A 24,721-nucleotide genomic window follows, 5' to 3' on the forward strand; every position below is an offset into this window, starting at 1 on the left:
CGGGTACCGGGTACCCATACAAAATACACAATTTTGGTTCTGCTTAACGGTTCCTAAACGCGGTAGACCCTGTATTCCACCGGGTCCGTCTGCGCCGCGGCAACCCGGTGGAATACAGGGTAAGGGCGGACTGGCCATCTGTGTGTTCTGGAGAATCACAGAACGGCCGGTCGTCAGCGGGCCGTTGACGGCCGGCTCGGTACGCTGACGGCCGGCACCGCCCTTAATCTTTTTAAACGGCATCATGTAAGTTGCGCTGACAGGCGACAGAGGTCCACAGTGGCCCCGCAGCGACGCTCCCCCCGCCCTCCCGTAGACAGTTCACGAGCTCAGTCACTTCATAACACCAAAGATGGATCGCGGTAAACGCTCTAAAGTGAGGCTCCACTACACTAAAAAAGAAAAAGACAAGGCACAGTGTAATGCCTGCTAATAGCTTGCCACAGGCATAGCTCAGTTAAAATAAAGCACAGCTATTGTGCAATACATTTGTATTGCATGTATATTTTTTATTTGTAAAAATGTCAGTTAAAGGTGGGGTAGGTAAGTTTGAGAAACCGGCTTGAGATCGCTAGAATTTGAAAATACACAACCGGAGAAAATCTGCCACTTCCTTATAGAGCCTCTCCTCCAACACACACGAACGCGCACATGACCAATGAGGGCACGAGATAAGTTTGTGCACAGATGGAAGGCTGACAGGCAGGTAGGCCATCCAGTTATTTTAGCCGGGCCGGCTAAAATGATTGGTCGTAGCCTACTTTTTACAGTATTACGGCTTCCACAGATGAATTTTTTTTATGGATTTTTTGTCAAAGCACTTAAGACATTCATTGCTATCGGGATGTTAAGAGCATTCCATGGAATATAACAAAAAGTGTATCTCAAGCCGGTTTCTCAAACTTACCTACTCCACCTTTAAAGCTTAAAAGAATAAAAATATTTTTGTTATCTAAACGTTTGACCTCTTTCTTTTACAATTTTGGAATCGAAACGGGGTATCGATAAGAACCGGAATCGATAAGCAGAACCGGAATCGGAATCGATACATTTCAAACGATACCCATCCCTAGTCTTTAGTTGTGAGCCCAGTGGCGATCTGTTCATCTGTCATACTGATCATACAGTCAATAACTTTGTTGTTATTAGCATCTGGTTAGCTAGCTATGCTAACAAATATAAGAAGCTTTTTCTACAACCAGTGAGGAAAAGGCAAATCGTTATGAGTTTGCCATCAGGCTAGGAGCAGGGGGGCACACATTTCCCATAGGGCTCAGTGGTAAATCTCCCCGACAACAGTGGAACAAAGACATTGAACTTTAACAAGGGGATCATTAACTCATTAACACACACACACACACACACACACACACACACACACACACACACACACACACACACACACACACACACACACACACACACACACACACACACACACACCACACACACACACACACACACACACACACACACACACACACACACACACACACACACACACACACACACACACACACACACACACACACACACACACACACACACACACACAAGAATGCCCAAAACCGGAAGCTGTCATACACTCTAGTAGCTCTCATAGCAACTATATATGAAAACTCCATTATTGACATAAATATGAAGATGGATTATCAGTAATCATTTCAGACACATTGGATTAACCTATGGATTAACCTTCAGCAGCATTATTATCGTTTGTATTCCATTGAACACAACTTTTGATTAGAACAACAGCATAGGTAAGACAATGTCCCGTTTTTGCTCCGTAAAGCTTCGTGTTGTGATGTCTGTGTTTGTTTCCCCTGTCGCGAGTTCTGATCGCTCAGTGATGATACTCATACCCCTAGTATCTGTGGAATCTCAGCTTGCTAATCGATATCTTGTTTGTGTAAGGCAAGGCAAGTTTATTTATATAGCACCTTTCAACACAAGGCAATTCAAAGTGCTTTACAAAAATGGAAGACATTAAGAAAATGGCATTTAAAATCAGTCATTAAAAAGAAAAGATAATAAAATAAACATTAAAAGAAAAAATACATGGATAAAAGTTACAGTGCAGTTTAAGATGTGAATAGTTCAATTAACCTGTTAAGCACCAAGCCTGTTTTTCATGTTTCAGGCTCGAAAATGACATGCCCAAAACAAATGACTACAACTTAACTTCTAAAAGGGTTATATGAATAATTTCTTTTATCAAAGCAAGGTTACATCTGTGAGTTGGATGTAGAAGTGTCAGAATCAATATAGATGTTTTTTATTTTAAAGAAAGATTTTACATAGTAAAAAACTGTAAATTATAGTGTCCGTCCAAAAATTATTTTTGACTTATAGTGAAAACTACCCTTGGATGATGGGTTAGTAGACTAAAAGCTTTAGGAATCCAAAGTACAACATATAATAAGTACCCTGTATCAAGATTGATGCAAAACAAGTGACATTTGACCTTTTTAGAGAGGTTTAGCCAAAACCACTCCACCTCTGAGGTGATTTGGGTGAAAATGTTTTTTTTCCCATATCTCTGGCCCCCCTTGGTCGATTTGGATGGTTGACACCTCTTTCTGACCGTTAGAGCCAATAGAATCGAAGGGGGAGTCCCCCACACACACACGTTGTGAAGAGAAGAGGTGGGGGCTTCGCGCATGTAATTTTGCATCAGAGTGGACCGATCTCTCGCTCTGACATTTGGAAACGAAAAAGCAGTTTTATTGCTTATGGATTATCAGAAATCATTTCAAAGAGGACACAGATACATTGGATTAACCTATGGATTAACTGCAGCATCGTTTTTTTATCGTTTTAATGCCATTGAAGACCAGTTTTGACCAAGGTAAGCCATGTTAGCGTTTCTAGCTACCTAGCTTCACATGTTCTGATGTACGCTTTCGTTTATATCGTCGCAAATGTTTATCACTGAGTGTTGAGGTTTTTTACACAGATTCTGTGTCTCCAGGAGATGCTAATCGATGGGTTGGCTGTGCATCTAGGATAAGTAATAAGGGAGTTATGAGTGAGTTTAGGTGTAGTTATAGGTTACATTTTTTCGCTCGTGGCTAATTCAGAGGCTGAGTGTTAGCATTGTGTTTTTTTTTTGGAAAAACAAATTAAAAAGATCAGTTAGCTGAGTTTCTTCCCGTTACATGGATATAAAACATTCATAGTTTATTAAATATTAAGATTCCTTAGACGTTGTTTCCTGCAAATGACGCGTTTATCCGCCCGGTACCGGGGGGGCGGTGCGTAACAGGTTAAAAGCAGCGGCAAAAAGAAAAGTCTTCAGCCTGGATTTAAAAGTAGTAAGAGTTGCAGCGGACCTGCAGGTTTCTGGAGCATAATAACTGAACGCTGCTTTACCATGTTTAGTTCTGACTCTGGGGACAGAAAGCTGACCAGTCCCTGAAGACCTGAGAGTTCTGGATGGTTCATAATTTAGCAGTAGGTCAGACATGTATTTTGGGCCTAAACCATTCAAAGCTTTATAAACCAGCAACAATATTTTGAAATCTATTCTTTGACACACAGGAAGCCAGTGTAAGGACTTCAGAACAGGAGTGATGTGATCCACTTTCTTAGTGTTAGTGAGGACTCGAGCAGCGGCGTTCTGAAATAGATTTTTTAGTGAGACCTGTAAAGACACCATTACAGTAGTCCAGTCTACTGAAGATAAAAGCATGGACAAGTTTTTCCAAATCCTGCTGTGACATTAGTCTTTTAATCCTGGATATATTCTTTAGGTGATAGTAGGCTGATTTAGTAACTGTTTTAATGTGACTGTTGAAACTCAGGTCAGAGTCCATGACTACACCTAGATTTCTGGCTTTATCTGTTGTTTTGAACATTGCAGACTGAAGCTCAGCGCTAACTTTTATACGTTCTGCCTTGGCTCCAAAAACCATTACCTCAGTTTTATCTTTGTTTAATTGGAGAAAGTTCTGACACATCCAGTCATTGATTTGTTCAATGCACTTACTCAGTGTTTGAATTGGAGCATAGTCTCCTGGTGAAATTGTTACGTAAATTTGTGTGTCATCCGCATAGCTATGGTAACTTATTTTGTTGTTTTTCATTATCTGAGACAGTGGTAGCATGTAGATGTTAAAGAGAAGAGGCCCCAAGATGGAGCCTTGAGGTACCCCACATGTAGATCCGATATGTAATAAGGGTATTTATACCTAGAGTTCTGTGCTAAGTGTGTTAGCATTTTTTCGCTCAGGGCTCATTTAGACGCTTCTTGTGAGACTTGTGTTTTGTTTCGGTAAAAATGGTTCGTATCGTCAGTTAGCTGAGTTTCTTCCCGTTAAGTGGGTATGACAAATTAATAGGCGGGGGCCTCCGGGTTGAACAGGTTAAACATTGAACAAACACAGAATCAGACGGAATGGAAGAGCATACAATCAGTCAAACACACACACACAGATGTCAATTACTAGAACAAACATTTATATAAATGTGTAAATAAAAGATCTGTCGGTCCTAATAGAGGTGTTCAATAGGCCACCTATAATACATATTCTGGTTCTGATGCACTGTGAACAAGGTGTTATGTTCTCAAATGCTGATAATTGCACAGAAAGACTTTCATTACCTTCAATCACTAAACTCACCCTGCATAAACCGGATTTTAATACCTTTTGCAAGTAATTCAAATCAGGTCACCAGCTTACCAGCTAACATAAACGTAATAAACACATGAATACATCAATTATTATGATGCAATAACGTAATATACATTATTCTGCATAAAGGGTACTTTACTGCTATAGCTGAACACCAGTTACATGAGTCAGTAAATACCGTGATGACAGTGGTGGGGGGACTAACCTTTTAATATAGTTTTTCATCAACATGTATTAAAGTATTTCCAATAGTCTATTCTCTTCAGATCATAGCTTTCTCTGTGTCGGCTTGGTTGCGCTGCGTCCAGTAATGGTTGTTAATGTTGGAGCTTTTATCCAATCATATTTCAGTCATGTGATTGCTGACTGAATGTGTTGCTCGGTCAAAGCAATCTGCCTGAGCCCTTGAGAATCAACAGTGCAGGCCTTGTAGCTTAAAATAAATGGCAATGAAACTGTTGCATTGACCAATCAGATTTAGAGCTGACGACACCGGCCATCTAGCAAGCGTACGATGACGTCGGCATTTTCACGTCCTTTAATTGGATCGTCAGTGATGGCAAACACTAGCGTGTAGCGGTAGCTGCCTGCTGGCACACAGCAACTGTGGTGACCTTAGCAATCTGCACAAGGTAAAATATTTGTATTTATATTTTAAAGCAGTTTTTTTAACCCACAATGGCTGACAGCGGTGGAGAAATTGATTTTTCACAAAAATCAGTGTGTACACTTTCAGTGAATAACAATATTTTAGTTTAAATCACAGCTCTTATGGTTTGAAAACTGGCCTCATTGAAATCTAATTTTCATATCAACACATTCATCTTTCAGGCCTTTCAGGTACGCCTTTACTTGAACATTTTAGCAACTTTTTTTTTGTTTAACCCTCCTATTGTCTTCGTGTTCCCCCCCTTACTTTGGTGTTCGCGGTCAAATTTGACCGGTCTTGTTTAACACAAAAAACATTAATCATCACCAAATTTCATTTAACACCCTTTCAAACTGTAAATATTGTATCAGACTACTGGTATACATGAAAAACTGCAGTAAATATACAAAGAATAGACACTGAACATGTATTGCGTGTGCCAGGTGTGATCCATGTGGGGGGATGGGCACATAAGAGTGGGAAATGTGTCAAATTGTTCTGTGTGTGTTTGTGTGTGCCAGGTTTGATTCACATGGGGGGATGGGCACATAAGGGGGGGGGGAACACATCTAGAGTATGTGTGTGTGTGTGTGTGTGTGTGTGTGTGTGTGTGTGGGTGTTGGTGTGTGTGTTTTATCTGATCCGGATGGTTACTAATTCCTTTTCTTTATGGCGGTCATTTTTTACCGGGAACACCATGGGTGTTACAAAGTTGACTAAATCATCCAAAATTCAATGAAAGTGGTGATCAGCAATTTTATATGTTCAAATGTCTACTGTGAAGGATAAAAGCCTTAATGCAATCAAATGTAAAACAAAAAAGTTATGATTGATGAAAGTAGTAAATAGGTCAGATTTGACCCGAAGACAACAGGAGGGTTAAACAGTGTCCAAGCTCTCTGTCAATCAGATTAATTTTACAATACAATTGCGGAATGCTTTGGTGCAAAAAATGTGAGCTTCTCTCACCCAAAGCAGAACTGAAACTTTGAATAAACGGTACAGCTGAAATGGGTGCTTGGATTTGTACCATTTTGGTTTCTCTGCTTATGAGCTCATGAAACCAGACCAGTGCATTTCATATCACTTTTTTAAGTATTCCTGTTTCAGGTCACCTGTCCCATATAGAAGTCAATGCTCCTCTGACTCTGCTATCATAACTCAGGTTTGATGATATGCTGTTAAGTTTACTGGGACAGAACCAATGAGCTTCAGTATTGGCATTAAAGAGACATAATGATGCAGGCTGGATAAGCACCATCACGAGGAGCAAATGCAATGCACTTGGTGGCCTTCTCCTGAAACGTACCTTTACTTCCTGTGCATATACACAGATGTGACTGGCTGTACAGTATTTGATCACATGAACTTCAGAAAAAAGTGCAAGCCTAGGGCTATCAAGGTCGCTCATAATTAATAGCCTATATTGTTCCATAACTGTCTTGGCACAGTTCCATCCTGTACTTTACTGCCCATTTTGAAAAAGCCTGTGACAAGTAAAAACTTTGAATCTTATTATATTTAAAACGTTATTTTAAAATGTTCCCATAATTCATGCAAATACAGATTACATTTCAGTTTGATTTCATTATTAAATTGTAATATTGGCATCTGGGGACTTCAAAGTACCCTTCAAAACTTATTTGACACATCTCTCCTTCATATAAAAGAACAGCTCCAACTCTTCTCACAAAGGCAAAAGTGTGTGTATGAGTGTCAGATGAACTGACATGCATAGGTACAGTGTTTGTGGACACTGACCACAGTGGACAGTGTCTCTTTCACAACACACATTATCAGTGATAGATTCTTACAACTGCAGTCAGTGATATTTGAGTGGCTCTGAGTAAAAACAGTAAGATAGCAGCCAGTGTTAGTAGGTGCTGAACATCAATATCAGTCACTCATCTGTCAGCTGATGGCTTCTAAACACAGGCAGCGTGGCTCTGTGTGTTCACAGGGAACGTTCTGCACCAAGGATACAAAGAGCCGACCCTGATGCCTCCAGCTGTGTGTGTGTGTGTGTGTGTGTGTGTGTGTGTGTGTGTGTGTGTGTGTGTGTGTGTGTGTGTGTGTGTGAGAGGTGAGCAGACAAGTGATCGTCCTGCAGACAAACCAGCGATGATGTGCTTTTTCATTAAAGATGGGGTCATTATTTTGTCAGGGCGCACATTAGCCATATAGACATGTTTTAACTTTTGGAGCCATTAACAGCCTTTTGATTAATGATGTCCATGCAAATGTACAGCAGATGAGCGTGAATGTTTTTCTGTATTGTTCAGGTTCACATTTTTGAACGTCAAAGAAGTCACACACACACACACACACACACACACACACACACACACACACACACACACACACACACACACACACACACACACACACACACACACACACACACACACACACACACACACACACACACACACACACACACACACACACACACACACACACACACACACACACACACACACACACACACACACACACACACACACACACACACTACACCACTGGTGAAAACTACCCTTGGATGATGGGTTAGTAGACTAAAAGCTTTAGGAATCCAAAGTACAACATATAATAAGTACCCTGTATCAAGATTGATGCAAAACAAGTGAAATATGACCTTTTTAGAGAGATTTAGCACAAAAAAAACACTTCTGGGGTCATTTGGGTGGATTTTCCATATCTCTGGCCCCCCTTGGTCGATTTTGATGAATGAAATCTCTTTATAACCGCTAGAGCCAATGGAATCGAGGGGAAGTTCTACACTCTTCCCGATGCATCATTTAAGTGTGGTTTCCCTGAATGCACAGGAGCTTTTGATAAGTATTCAGCTCTGTATTAAGTTTAAATCATTTGTACCCACCACATCAATATCTTGTATGCTTTTTCTGGGTTTTTTTTAGGTGCTTTGTTGGTATCAACCCAGAAAGGGGAACCGAGGCCTGCCAGGGGAAGGTTGTGTCTCAGAAGACAGGGACATTTGTTTTAGGGTAATAGTTCACATCTATACTCTATAGCTTGAGCCAATGAAAAATAAATAACTTGTCCATGGAAACTATTATATAAGACTTGGCACAAAGTATATTTTTCTTATTGAAGGAAGTGACATGAGGACACACATTCACACACAACCACCTGTCTCTCCAGCCTCTCGCCTGAAGAGAAGTGACTCATGAAATCAGTCAGGCAGTCAGCCCCTCTCCCTGCCTGCCTCTTCTTCTTCTATTCCACTTATGTTACTAAAGCCTTCACGCTCCTCCTTTCATTCTCACGTATTTTTGAGAAAGTCTGAAAATGAGCCCATTCTTTAAAGGCAACATCCACAATGACACAGACACATGTAGTTCTATTTCGTCCCTACTGACAGCCAGAGGCGGTGCTTTAGCACTGGATATGTCCATCGTGCGCATGCGCAGCTCGAGTACCAATAACAACAAAGTCACCTGTGACCCATGTGACACCGGCTATAGCAGCCGGTGTCGTCAGAGGATCTGTTCCTTTCATCTTCTCGCTGCGCGAGAGTACCGTGGCTACATTCTTGTAGCCTGCAGCGTTCGGTTGGAACGTTTGATCTAAGGATTTCTCTGCAAACAGCTGGCTGCGTGCAGCTTCGCGACTGATCCAGTCGGAGCCGCGGGCTTACTCGTTCTCCAGGAGCTGTGGCCGACTGCGCAGAAACTTCGACGGACAGGTTGGTGTCGGCTTGGTCGGTGATGGCAGTGTTTCCGCTCCCTCTCCCAGCTAAGTTGTCCTGATTACTGTCTTGTTGCTGTTTGGCTTAAACCTTTTGGTGACGGCAGCGTTTTCGCTCCCTCTCCCAGGAGTTGCCCTTGTTGTGCTCTTTTGTACTTTTTCTTGTTTAGCTAGTTAGCAGTAGCGTGGCTCAGCCTAACTGTGTCCTGCCTGTGCAGCCACTTTGACGGAGTTACCCGTGCTGTTTTTTCTTTAGAAGCCAGTTTTCTGGTCTTAGCTTTGTGTTTTCGTTATTAACTCAACCAGTGAAGGCAGTGTTCTCGCCCCCGCTCCTGGTAGACGTGTTGCTTGATTCTAGCAGCAGCCGCCTGGCTAAGCTGTCCTGTTAAGCTTCTTTATTTAATCCAGCTAGGTGAAGGCAGTGCTCTCGCTCCTGCTCCCTCTGCTGGTAACGTGGGTGTAGGAGAATTATATCTCTCGTTGTGTTCGGCGAGTAGGAGCAGCTGGTGAAGGCTGTGTTCTCGCACCCGCTCCCGGTTACGCTGCGTCTGGCTACCTACATAATGGCTCATTCATGTAGCTCCTGTATGGCTTCTCTTGAGCCCGAGGACGGCCATGACCGCTGCCCCTCTTGCCTTGGCCTCGAGCATTTGAGGGAGGGTCTCACGCAAAGCACCTGCATGAACTGTAGCTGCATGCCTTGGGCGCTCAGAGTGGCTAGAGTCGCAGAGGTGGAGCGTCTGGCAGTAGCCAATGGACACCTCTCCTTGTCACATCTTCCTCCAGATCAGTTTGGCCATTCCCGGCGACTCGAGGGGATCCGGAGGCCGGGGGGGCCTCTGCGGGCCCCAACCCGCTGTTGAGCGTTTTCACGGCATCTGTCAGGGAAACTATCCTGAATGCCAGAGAGCGGCACGCTTGAATTGCTGTGCCCTGTGCGTGCCCTAAGGGCGTATATTGATGCTACGGCCTGTATATGGCGGTCAGAGCAGCTCTTCGTTTGCCATGGCGGCACTAGGAAGGGTCGTGCTCTCTCTAAACAGCGGCTGTCCCACTGGGTTGTCGATTCCATCTCGCATGCCTAGGGGTCCAGTGGCCGCCCCCCGCCATAAGGGGTGAGATGCCACTCTACGAGGAGCATCTCAACATACTGGGCTGAGTATCCTGTCACTCAGAATTATTGTGTGCTCGCGAGAAGATTCTGGGAACAGATCCTCTGACGACACCGGCATATATAGCCGGTGTCACGTGGGTCACAGGTGACTTTGTTGTTATTGGTACTCGAAGCAGCGCATGCACGCGATGGACATATCCAGTGCTAAAGCACCGCCTCTGGCGGTCATCCGGGACTCATAGAACCGTAGTTACAGACGTAACTATCGTTTCACATACCGGAAATAAATTTGCCATTTAATACCAGTGGTAACTTTAACATGGATAACTAATTACTGACACGAGCATGTTCTTTATGCTAGCAGCTGTTGAGCAGTTACAGCATTTTTATTTGCATAACTGCATACATTCACAGGTCTCCAAGAATTCCTGTGTCTAACAAGATATTTCATTGTATGCAGATCATATTCTGTTGTATTTTCAGTAATTAAGCCACCAAACCCTGACCATCCCATTTCCTGTTAACATACACACAAAGTGTATAAGAGCATTGACACTCAAACCCAGAAAACACACCCACATACAGACTTCAACTTATTGAGCTGAACTAATTAAAAACTCCAATCTGCATTGATCCGCTGGTCCATTTTTTAAATAGTGCAGCCCACACATGCATCAAGCTTCCCATCCTATGCATGGACAAACACACACACAAAGAAAACACATAAACACCAAATAAATTGACCTGCAATTCAATAATGCAACTCAATTTGGATTGGATAGCGTTCCCGGTTTAGGACATGTGAATCAGTCACTAAGCAAATGACTGGCACATAGCAGCTCACTGGGGGACAGAGGCCATTGCAGGAGAGCTAATGAGGGATTGAGTTATAAAGCAGTCTACTAGACTCATGGATAATCTCGTTCTACAACAAAGGATTTCTGCAGACTTTACATTTCATGGCAATCTCACCTATATTGTGTTACTTATTATGTTGTAGTGGAAATAGAATTAGTTTACGTTTGACCACTTCTTGTTTTTTTAACGTTTTATTCAACGACATAAAATGTGTCAGTAAATACCCCACTGGTGAATGTAGGAAGTAGGGCTGCCCCCAATTAGTCGACAAAACGTTAGTCGTCGAAAAAAGTATTTGTCGACAAATGTTTCATTAGTCAATTAGTCAAAACAAAAAAAAGCTCCATCCGTGCGCTGCATGTGCTAGGACGCGTCAGGCGTAAACCCCCTCAGACTTAATTCAGAGATGTGCCTGGTCATTAAGTTAATTTGGTCGATGTGAGAATAATCAATATATCTACTGTTATTATGTGTTTTATTGGGTAATTTGTCTGGCCATATAATATGTAAATTGACATTTATCTGTTATGCTGGGACACACATCTACATCTCCCTTCTGGTCATAAAACAGGCTTATCTGATCTTAAAGGAAGATAATAGATGATGATTCGACCTCTGATTGATTGATCACTCACTTCTTTTCATTCACAAGACATAATGTCATCATAAACTAACAGAGCCTTGCTTTAATCATGCTGTCGATACCAAATAAACAAACATGAGGATTACCTCACTCAGGTTTCATGTCCAGGCAAGTAGTGTGAGAATAACCAATATATCTACTGTTATTATGTGTTTTACTGGGTAATTTATCTGGCCATATAAAATGTTATGAAAGAATGTTATTTGGCTACGCCACTAGAGGGCGACAGAAGATCTGAATGCAGCAGCAAGCGCTAAGAGGCGTGGTCACACCATGGATGTATAATAAGAACTGGATACAGCGTCGGAGGGGGAGTCTCGTTCTTTCCTATGAGAGCTGCTCAATGGCGCATGAGGACAAAATGGCCTGATATTTTTGAGAGCAATACGTCACAGATTACCCGTCATGCCTGGCTGTCAGAGCAGAAGTACCCGTATGTGCGATCATAGAGCATGCGCCCCTTAAAGAGCAACTTGCAGGTTAGAGACCCCAGTGAATAAATGTGTAGGAAAATGATGTATACACTAGATTTTCAAAAAAATATACATAAATAAACACTACAGTGACATCTGGCGTCATTTTTGTAAGACATTTTTACTTCCGCATAAAAAAGGACCACCCGCGTGTGACGTCACATGAGGGAGAGCGGCCGGTCTAACGTATTAATAAACATGGTTCACAATGCTAGTTTTGACACAGAAGAGGTTGAACATGTATATTCGAATGCATATGACGGACCACAACCTTATAATTATGAGCCTGATAGGCGGCCAAGAGACCAGGAGCAGCCAAGGATTAGAAGAAATAACGGCCATCGGAGAGAAATCGAGCTGTGGTGTGAGGAGAACCAGTGGAGAACTGGGCAGCTGTCTTGGTGAGTGACCGGCGTTAGCTACAGTAGCTAACGTCAGTCACATCACAACATTGTAAAGTTAGCTATCATATATCAGGCTATAACTAAAGTAGTATTGATAATATAGTAACGTTACTGGCAGGACTGTTGATGCTGATACATAACAGAAACTAATGCGCAAGTATCAGCCGTATCTCGCGTTACCTAATGCAACTCCACACTACGTCTTACGGCCCGTCCACACAGCGGCGTGCGATGAAGCTTCAACGCTTCTGCCCATTCACTTTGAATGGGGTGACGTCAAGCTTCGCCGAACTGCATTGTGGGAGCGAAGCGTAGCTTTGCTCGCGTTGCTCGCTGCAAAAAGTTGAGCAATGTTAAATTTTTGAAGCTTTTGAAGCTTCGGAAGCGTCAGCCAATCAAATCCCGTTTATGCAAATCTGCCAGTACAAGCGCTAGCCAATCAAACCGCGTGTATGCTGGGAGAGACATACCGCAGGTCATTTCCTCATATTCCAAAAAATGGAGGAGAAATTAATTATAGCGGAAGGGAATCAGCCGGTGCTTTATGACCAGTCCCTATTTACCTACCGGGATACAAACCGGAGGAGCCAGGCATGGAGGGAGGTGGCAGAGACAGTGGGTGAAACTGGTAGGTTTTCACCTGTTTGGGGAGTTTATATCCAGTTTACTTCGTAAACTGTATGTCGGGGGCGGGAGATTCATGTGATTGGTTGTTGGTCACATTGCTCGCGAGAACTCCCCAAGCTTCAGACACGCCCACCGCCAAGCTTAAACGCACGCCGCTGTGTGGACGGGCCGTTACGGTGCTGTGTACCGGAGGGGAGAGAGAGAGGTGCGAAGGGGGGGAGAGAGAGAGGAACGAATGGGGGAGAGAGAGAGAGCAGCGAAGGGGGGGAGAGAGATGTAATACGGTTTCCTGATAAACGTTTTGTTTGATAGGCCTCAGCTGTGGAGAGTATGTGCTGCAGGTAGGTGGATGCACCTCGCACAACGCACCCAGGAACGAAAGATAGCTCCGGTCCTTTTCCTGTTAGGGAAACAGTGGACTCGATGTAGGCTGGAGTTTGTGCAACCTGCACAAACTAAAGCTCACCATGATTAAAAATTGTGAAATGCAATGTAAAATTACCGAAAAAATACCAGCTCACTAAATCACAACCGCTCAAACTACAAACTACTACCGCGGATTGGGCAGAGAAGGAGTCCGAGAAAGTTGCTCCCCCATGTGACGTAATATGACGCGTTTGACGTATGACGTTAAATAAAAGCAGGAAAATTATTTATATTGCCATGGTGAATATCTTTTGATGAAATTATTGTTTATTTTAAATCGTAAATATGATCTGTTTTCTTGTACCTTCCGGTGCAACCCCAAGGGGTGTTTATTTGAGTGAGGCAATTGAGGAAAGCCGCTGTGTATGAGACCTGATGAGACAGTTTTCGACCGCAAATTGTCATTGGAAATTAGTGTTGCAAATTGGACTGCAAAGTATAATTAATATAAGAAAGTATATCGCCGAAATATTGATTTAGATTTATTATTTTTAGTCTATTTAAAGGGGACCTATCATGCAAAATGCACTTTTGTACGTCTTTTATACATGAATATGTGTCCCCGGTGTTCCAGGGAACTCACCAAGTGTCAGAAAACACAACCCTCTCTATTTTCCTCCATACCCAAATCTCTAAAAAAGGGGCTGCAATGGATCTGATAAAAACTGATCCAGATTTGAACACTGTCCTGACGTCAGGACGGTGGCGCTACGGCTATTGGGCCAACTCCACCAATCAGGAGGAGACAGCCACGGCCATTGCCGTTCGAAAGCGCTGGAGACGCTGTAGTACATATGCCAGGCCAGTAGATGGTGCTGTTCTCACTGAATCTGCCCAGAGCTAGAAATTGTCAAATTGAGCAAAATGAGGCATGGCTAAAATGCATGATCTGTTTGGTATTTTGAAAAAAAAAAAGTATAAATATGCCTTATATACACTGTAAAAATTTACCAGCATTTCACTACATTTAACAGTATTATTTTACAGTGACATATTGTAATCAAGGCCCCCTGTAATATCCCAACAAATACATGTAAAAAGGACTGTATCCTTGGATTTCACAGCATTTAACTATTATTTCACAATAAGATACTGCAATCAAAATCCTCTGTAATATCACAACAACATTGTAAACATTGCAAGGATTTCACAGCATTTAAGAGTATCATATTACAGAGAAATATTGTAATAAAAAGCCCCTGTAATATCACAACAACATTGTAAACATTGCAAGGATTTCACAGCATTTAAGAGTATCATATTACAGAGAAATATTGTAATAAAAAGCCCCTGTAATATCACAACAAAATATCTATAAAACTACAGTAAAATTGGATTTGACATTATTTAACTATTATTTCACAGTAAAGCACTGTACTCATCATCATCTGTAATAGCACAACCCATTACTGTACAATTTGAATTGTGCAGCATTGCACATGTGCAGAATAGACTATTCTAACCGGCGTGTGTCCTGCAGCATAGCCTACTTCTCAAACCGTCTGGAAGATTTGAACTGAGACATTCTATACACTGTAAAAAAAGATCCTAATTTTACAGGAAATAATTATTTTTTTATAGTAATTATGTTTTTTTAAATAACTTGCAAAATCCCGTAAAATTATATTAACTATAAATTAACAACCCAAAACATTATTTTAAGTATTTTGACAACAACAAATAACATTTATTTCATTTCTTTTTTAAAGTAAATTTACTATATCATATTTACAGTATTTTTGCACTTTCAGAAAATACATGCAGATGTATGTAAAATTTAAATTATTATCTGCAATTAAATATGTAACTCCTCGTAAATATAAAAGTGTATTACTATTATAAGACTTTAAGATATTTCTTTGTAATTTTAAGGTACCTACACATGAAACTGTAAAAAAAAGTGTCAAACATTTTTACATAAATAATTTTCTCAATATTCGATTGAATCCACCACAAACACAAAATATCCAATGTTGAAACAAAAGTAAAAATAAATATGTTTTCATGAAATTCCTAACTTACTATATTGTAAACATCTACAGTTGACAATATCATTAAAAAAAAAAAAAATCATAGAAAGTGGAGAAATCTCTGCAGGGAGGACCAAGGTTTAAAACACACACTGTTATTTACTCAACAATAAGTCACAGTTATCCTTATTTTATTTATGTGTTATGTTGCTGTGTTTTTTTTCCCATTGGTCAATATACAGTAATAAGGGTTAGTTATAGTCTTACATGCAATATAATGTATGGTTTTCGGATTCTGGCCGACAGCCAGAACTACGGCACTTGAAATGGAATTCAGCCATAACACGGCAGACAAGTCAGGCATGTTTGGAATGAGTCCACAACACTCCTGATTGGTTAATATAAACGTCATCGAAGAAACCTGCCAATGAGAACTGTCTGCGCCTGTCGTTCACATTTGAAACATCCACGTCAGTTTGAGCGGGTCTCCTGTATTTCTGCTGCAGGAGTTTATGGATTAATATCGGGATCGTTTTACATCTACACGTTAAATATGAGCATCGGGACGTCGTCAACAAAGAACAGAAGACTTGAGATCTGGTGAGTCCTGCGACTGTAATGGAGTTAAACATGTATTTAGAATATCCTTAGTTTGTGAATGTTTTATTTTTTATTTAAGGTTATGTTTCTTCTTCTGGTTAGCTGAGTTTCTTCCCGTTATGATTAATAGGTTGTTAAATGTTAAGAAGCCCTGAGATGCTGTTTCTTGCAAGATGTTGCGCCCGGGCTTAACAGGTGGCAGCTAACATTAGTTTACAGCTTATTGCAATGCTGCTGCGCCACCCTCTCGTCTCCAACACGGGATAATTACACATAAACATGCAGCGGGGTGTCACAGTGTTGTCGCCAAGTTTATTGTAAAGTTTCACAGCTTTCTTACAGCGGAATCCAGTTAGTTAATGTTCAGTTATAGTTATAGTTATGTTCTAGTTACAGCTAGCATAGCATAAACGGCTAACGTTTAGCTAACTTGCTAGTTAGGTCTGCTCTATATATTACAAGCTAACATGACTAGCTAATGTCACACTGTGAACTAAAATAGTTTTTGTATTACTACATCATACATGCTTGGTCCAAATCACTGCTAAAATTATAGTATGTATTTTTTTACATGTAACAAATACATGTAAAAAGGACTGTATCCTTGGATTTCACAGCATTTAACTATTATTTCACAATAAAATACTGCAATCGAAATCCTCTGTAATATCACAACAACATTGTAAACATTGCAAGGATTTCACAGCAGTAGTGAACTACTACACACTGTGAACTAAAATAGTTTTTGTATTACTACATCATACATGCTTGGTCCAAATCACTGCTAAAATTATAGTATGTATTTTTTTTTGCATTTTTATCACACTTGGCCTAAACTATTTTAGTTCATCATTTAAGAACGGGAGAATGAAAATAATGATTTGTGGTAATCAAAAACAAGGCATTTAATTAATACTTTGAATATTAATGACTAAAGGAATAGATTTGAAAATGTATAGTAAAGAAACACTCAGCCATGCATGAAATAACAGCAAAATAATACGGATCATTTTTTACCCATGTTGTGAAGTGTAGTGATACAAACATGATTTGTATTCAAAAAGTAAGAAAGGAAAAATTAAAATTTGGTGTTGATCCAAAACAGGTTAATTGAGGAATACCTGGAATCCTGAATGATTAAAGTAATTTATTGCAAAGATATTTACAATTAAAACTAATTCGGGTCACTTTTGACGCATGTTGGTTGTATGTTGTGTAACAAAGGGTTAACATGACAGCTGTGATGTTCACTCTTTTGACAGAGCACCAGTGGACAGTAAAGACTATGGAAGAGAAGATGTGATGGCTGTGTGGAAAGCTGCTGACGCCAGCCTGTGTTCCTCATCAGTTTCTCCAGGCAGCACCCAGCTATTCTTCCATCTTGCAGATGAAAAGACTTTGATATGTGAGTAATAACTTGTGTCTAACATAATATTCAATGTGGTTTAGTAAAGTATTTAAAAATACCCCACATTGTACATGTACAGGACAATCAGACCTTTTTCAACAAAGATCATCACACTACGGTGGCCCGGAAGTGCAAGACACCACAGCATTTCAGAGAACACAACAGCATTTCAGAAAACACCGCAGCATTTCAGAAAACGCTACAGCATTTCAGAAAACGCAACAGCATTTCAGAAAACACAACAGCATTTCACAAAACGCAACAGCATTTCAGAAAACACAACAGCATTTCACAAAACGCCGCAGCATTTCAGAAAACACAACAGCATTTCAGAAAACACAACAGCATTTCACAAAACACCACAGCATTTCACATTGGACGGAAAGGGTATTCCTTTAGGGAGAACACTTCTTGTTTGTGATTGGACAGAGCCAGCCAGAGAAGCACTGCTGTGATTGGTTGTTTTTGCTGCCAGTCAAGAAATGACACTTCGTGATTGGTCAGCACCCGAGCGCAACATGTCCCAACACATCAGCCGTTAGCTATTTGCACACACTCAGAGCTTACAGCTCCTCATATCTGTTCAGAAACTGGACAAAAGTTAAACAAGTACAAACCACAGACTGTCTATGTCATGGTGAATACAGTCGCTGCTTTATTTATGTCTGTATGACGCTGTTGTGAGTGTGGACGGAGCAGCTACAGGTTAGTTTAGCCTGATCGATCCGCCCCCTCTCCAGCACGTCTTGTTTGAATGACAGGAGTAAACACTGACAGCTGCGGTGAAACTCGACAACAAAATGAACATATTGACCGTGATTTAATTGTAATACACGTTTCAAAGTGATGCCGAAGTAACTACATACTGATACCGGTTAGTAAAAACCATGAATTAATGCTTTGACAAGTCTGCAGACAAGACGGCAGGCGAAAAGCTTTTAAAATGCGTGTTTTCTGAATGGAATCGGATCCATCAGGCTAAACTAACCTGTAGCTGCTCCGTCCACACTCACAACAACGTCATACAGACATAAATAAAGCAGCGACTGTATTCGCCATGACATATACAGTCTATGGTTTGTACTTGTTTAACTTTTGTCCCGTTTCTGAACAGATATGAGGAGCCACTGAGTGTGTGCTAACAGCTAACGGCTGATGTGTTGGGACATATAGCTGTTAGCACACACTCAGAGCTCACAGCTCCTCATATCTGTTCAGAAACTGGACAAAAGTTAAACATGTACAAACCACAGAGTGTCTATGTCATGGCGAATACAGTCGCTGCTTTATTTATGTCTGTATGACGCTGTTGTGAGTGTGGACGGAGCAGCTACAGGTTAGTTTAGCCTGATCGATCCGATTCCATTGAGAAAACACGCATTTTAAAAGCTTTTCGCCTGCCGTCTTGTCTGCAGACTTGTCAAAGCATTAATTCATGGTTTTTACTAACCGGTATCAGTATGTAGTTACTTCGGCATCACTTTGAAACGTGTATTACAATTAAATCATGGTCAATATGTTCATTTTGTTGTAGTTGGTATCTCCCATAGGATTTACATGTTGATACGCCCCGCCCCCTCTCCAGCGCGTCTTGTTTGAATGACAGGAACAAACACAGCTGACAGCCGCCGTGAAACTCGAGCGATTAGAGCGATGCGAATATTGGGTAGTCTACCATAGTATTTACATGGAGATAAGCCCCTTAAAAACCATGAATTAATAAAGCATTAATTAATGTTTTTTTTGCATCGCTCTAATCGCTCGAGTTTCACCACAGCTGTCAGTGTTTACTCCTGTCATTCAAACAAGACGTGCTGGAGAGGGGGCGGATCGATCAGGCTAAACTAACCTGTAGCTGCTCCGTCCACACTCACAACAGCGTCATACAGACATAAATAAAGCAGCGACTGTATTCTCCATGACATAAACAGTCTGTGGTTTGTACTTGTTTAACTTTTGTCCAGTTTCTGAACAGATATGAGGAGCTGTGAGCTCTGAGTGTGTGCTAACAGCTAACGGTTGATGTGTTGGGACATGTTGGCTGTCGGGTGCTGACCGATCACGAAGCGTCATTTCTTGACTGGCAGCAAAAACAACCAATCACAGCAGTGCTTCTCTGGCTGGCTCTGTCCAATCACAAACAAGAAGTGTTCTCCCTAAAGGAATACCCTTTCCGTCCAATGTGAAATGCTGTTGTGTTTTCTGAAATGCTGTGGTGTTTTCTGAAATGCTGTTGCGTTTTCTGAAATGCTGTGGTGTTTTCTGAAATGCTGTTGCGTTTTCTGAAATGCTGTTGCGTTTTCTGAAATGCTGTGGTGTTTTCTGAAATGCTGTTGTGTTTTCTGAAATGCTGTGGTGTTTTCTGAAATGCTGTTGTGTTTTCTGAAATGCTGTTGTGTTTTCTGAAATGCTGTGGTGTCTTGCACTTCCGGGCCACCGTATCAGACAATTGTTTTGTCTTTTGAGGTACAGCCGCAGCAGAGAGTCTGAGTTTGAAGAAAACCCTACAATTGTATTCAGTGTTGTTTAATCAATCAATATTTACTGGTCTTGAATTTCCTCACTGGATTACAAAATGCTCGAATCTTATTGTACAGGGACATTATGCAGATTTCATCAACTGAAGATGAAAATATAGATTCAGCGATATGTACCATTTTAAGGAAATAGACTGTTAGCGGTATTGACCGAAGCTCCGCAGCTGTAGCTAGGTGCTGCTAATGAAAACTCAAGTGCTCAACCAAGCATATCTTCCTCTTCGAAATCCCAGTTGTACTTCGCTAACACGCAGTGCCTGCGAGAGTGCGTTTGATTGTTCCCACCCTTACCTCATTTATGGATTAGGTCATGTTAGACAAGCAATCCAGTGGTTAGTTTTAGGGTAAGGGTTTTTTTATTTATTCACTTTAAGAGAAAGGGATTTCAGAAACAAGTCTCACAAGTTTGGCTCGAGGTAACATTAACAAAAGCTAACTGTTGTTAGACTATGTTCCCCGCTTCTAAACTTATGAAATGAATGAGAAAAATATGAACAACTCTTCATAGAGCCACATCCACACAGCTTTAAAGTTGTAGGAAGCTGAAGCACTGCATTCGTGCCAGCGCCTAGTTGTAGTTTCTAAGGTATTAGAAAGTTGTTTTTTCTGGAAGGGGTTTAGCATTTGATCAATTCCCTTGGGATGCCATCAAGAACTGTTTTTACAATCAATAGTGTGTTTAAGTTTCCAACCCTGCTTCAAAGGTCCATCATACAAGATGGGGGATCTATTGGCAGCTGCTGATAATAACATTCATCATTATGGTTTACTAATTGTTGTCTTTTTGTCCTCTAGGTTGCACTGCCACATCTACAGTAGCGCAGAATGGACAGAGGAAACATGATTGGGCCTCAAGTTTTTTGCAGCCAATATACATTCTCCTACAAACTTGGGATAGGAGGGTGAGTGAACAAGTTATCCATTGGTTGGAACCTACCATTGTTAGACGTACTAAATCCTGCACACTGCTCCTTCAAATGGACAATGTGAACATATGTCGCCATTTTGTAATTTCTGTTATTTTCAGTTGAGAATGTTTCAAAGTAATCTTAAAAAATTAAACTTACTTTTTGTTTATACTGTTTATAAGTAGATGTTTAAATATTAAATGCTGTATTCATTAATGGTTGTATAATTCTACAAATATTTTTATATTTTAAGTTTTAAAATTTTTATAGTAATTGTTCCCTACAGAACATTTTGTGCTGTCTTTTTATTGAACGTCTTTGATTGGAAAATGTTAGAAAAAAGCTGTAAAATAACAGTATTCTACCTGTAGAACTTTAGGTTCTGCATTTACTTTTGTGTTTGATCATAAAAATCTAATAAAAAAAATGTAAAAAACAGTTTTTCTCATCAGAACTTTATTTAAGGTATTTGAATGTAACATTTTAAGACAATGGATTTTGAAAAGAGAGGAAACATCTGTAACACTACAATGGTTTCCTGTAAAATCTTTAAGGACAATTCCTGTTTATTAATTGCTTTAGCACTTTATTTCAGTGAAAGTATTTTACTTTAATTTAAGGGTTTTTGTTTGGCAGTTTTCTTTTTTACAGTGTAGCCTATTTGATTTGACCCAACTGGACTCACGGGTGAGATGCTTTTTGTGCATTTTTGCTTGCTGTATGTGGATGACGTGATTAGTCACGTCATCCAATAGTATTTGACAGGAAACCATTGTATGAGCTTCCTCCAGGAAGGACCGGAGCTGGGGAGTACAGTTATGCACGTCTATCATTGTAAATTGATAGTAAATTGCTGGCTACTCATCTGCATTACTTTCACAGTACACATTGTAAATTCACAGTAAATTACTGGCAACTCCTGCATTGCTTTCACAATAGAAATGTAAAAGTACAGGCCCTTGTTGTAATGCATGTACAACAAAATGATGTAATTCCCCAGTAACATACTGTAATATCACAGTAATTCCTTAGTCATTGAAGCTGTGAAGTTACAGTATACAGTTTTACCTTTACAATAATGCATTGTAATATCATGGGTGTGAAATTACAATACATTACTGTGAAGACAATCACAGTAAATTGCTGTGAATCTTACTGTGAAAGTCATGCAAAATTTGGCCAAGTATTTATTGTGAATTCACGGTGAATATTTTTACAGTGTAGGTATGGTCCTACACTATATTTAAGCAATAGCTCACGACAGGCCGTGGTATATGCTCATTATATCACAGCTAAGGGGCGTGGTTCGCCCCGGAGGTCGAAGTTAATCTTAAATGTTTTTGCGGACCTTTTTGATTACAGATTTGAAAACATCGTTGCTTGCTTTAAAAGTAGCACAATTCATTATGTCAAACCTTGGAAAGTATCTAAATATCCCTGCCCTAATGCCAAAGGAACTGCACACTGAATATGTTTTTGCCGTTTGATGTCTATGTCTGGACCGTTGCGTAAAAAGGAGGGTTTCTGCCCCGTTACTTCTCCGCTGCTTTCTTGTTCCAGTTTGAAAAGCAAACTGCAGGCAGTTTGCTTTTCAGCCCAACTGTATACTGTTTATCTCAGACGCGGAGGGATACTGACTTGTTGTGAAAAGTAACTTACAATTCTACCCGTGGTATACGCTCAGTATACCACGGCTAAGAACCAATCAGATTGCTTGATTTTACTTGTCCGTTTTATAATATTCAAATATAGCATGATAGGTCCACTTTAAGTCAATAATCTTTTGTTAATTAATTTTCATTTTTTTGACTGAAAACCTTCAGCTGCTTATAGCTTTGGATTGCGTGTCGTCAACCCCGCTCTACCCCCACAAATCTAATAAGGGCTATAAAAGTGTTCATACTGGGTAGTTTATTTAGTTAAAAAAAATTATCCGCTGATTTACAGACGTCTCTTTCCCAATGTTAGTTAATGGGAAAAAGTCTTTCTGGGCCCAGTGACGCCGTTTGGCCACAACTAATATTTTCCTCAGAGTCCGGCGCACTTCCTGGGGGCTTGGGTCACACCTATGCGCCGACAAAGGGGCCAATAGAACCTGCCCCCTCCCCGCCAACCAATGGGAGAAGACTCTATTCAATCTACAGAGAGAATAAAATGTGATGTACACAAGAGAATGGGACTTCTTCCTGTGAATCTGAGAGACAGATAACTGCATTTTATGTGGACTGTGGATCAGAGAAATAGGAGAAGACCTCGGCCGAGTACTTCCTGGATTATTTTCAGCTACTCCTACCTCAAATTATAGAAACACAACATCGGGCAGGAAATCCAAAGTGTGGATCTTTCTGAGCGAGTAAAGGACGAGTCCCACAAGGTGACATGCAGACTACGACGGCAAAAAGTCTCCTCCATATCGACACCATCACAGCGCAGCTTCCTGAATGCCGGCTTCATAACAAAACACAGAGCTTAATTATCCCGACGACAACGTGTGTTACTTTCTCAGACTCAGAGGAAAACAGCAGCAGTGACTCAGGCAGTAGCCTAGCTTTGTATCAACATATATAGACCTATAATATATAATCATTCTGACCTCAGAAAACGATAAAGCTTTAATTTCTTGATCAGGGCGTAATGCGGAGGGATTTTTGCCGACGTTTCTGTTTCCTCTGTAGTATTTATTGGGTTGTTATATTCAGATATGAATAATAGAAACTAGAACTAAATGTTCCGTGTGTGTCCTCGCTGCTTGTTCACACACACAATAAGAATCCTTACCGGAGCTTCTACTGTTTATACCGCTGCATCCGTGCACTGTGACTCATGCGCTCTCTACATTTAATTTATATTTCAAAGGTTCATTATTACAGTTTTATTTTATATTGTATGTGAAGCACAATGTACCATTCTGTTATAATAACGCTCTTTATCAGCCTTTGAAACTGAAACCATTTTGGGAGAAGAAAATAAGAATTAAAACCAATATATTTATAATCATAATATATAAACGTGCGACGATTAGTCGACTAATCACCTTAATTGACGACTATTGGTCGACTAGAAAAATCTTTAGTCCAGGGCAGCCCTAGTAGGAAGCTACTGTGTCGTAAAAGAGATTGCTCAAAGTAGTCACGCCTTTAGCTCACTGCACCAGTGTGGACCTGATGCCTGGGTAAAGGTTTGGATGTGGCCTAGACATTTTCATTCAAATCTGAATGAATATTCCTACAACAATTCATCAAAGTGATTTATCTTGAGTAAAGAAGCAGATGTTTTTGGCCTGCTTGTGACACAGCTTCCATACATCCTCTGCACAAAAATGTGCTGAATTCATCATCCAATAAATCACTGAAACAAGGAGTCAATTAAAATGGGCAATTATAGTCATATACGTCCAGACATTTGTATACTAGGGGACCCATAACACTCCCCATGTTGTTTACCAAGAAGTAGCTCCAGTATTTACCTTACTTTTAAACCCCAGATTGAGGTTTTCCCATTTTAGCTTTGGAGAAAGAAAGGAGAGACAACAGAGAAAAGAAAGTCAGCTTGGGACAGAAAGCATTAACAAAGGGAGAGGAAGAGAGCTGGTGATAAATCAAAGCAACTCAGATGACTCTCTGATTGGCTGATTGAATTTCCTTGTTCCAACAATTATGAAACTGTGGCCACATCCAATCCTTTATTTCTTTACAGAAGTGTGTCCGTACAGGATTTAAAGCAGGCTTCACTGTGTGAGGAATTGAACTTTTCTTACCCAGT

General features: G+C 40.6%; 1 protein-coding gene across 2 annotated transcripts in view; it reads right to left on the minus strand.

Annotated features, from left to right (window-relative positions):
• Positions 1-24,721, minus strand: part of dok4 (docking protein 4) — a 134,117-nt gene that overhangs the window by 59,008 nt on the left and 50,388 nt on the right. The gene's annotated exons all lie outside the window — the stretch shown is intronic.

This window comes from Trematomus bernacchii, unplaced genomic scaffold (genome assembly GCF_902827165.1).
Source record: "Trematomus bernacchii unplaced genomic scaffold, fTreBer1.1, whole genome shotgun sequence".
In the NCBI taxonomy this organism is placed as follows: domain Eukaryota; kingdom Metazoa; phylum Chordata; class Actinopteri; order Perciformes; family Nototheniidae; genus Trematomus; species Trematomus bernacchii.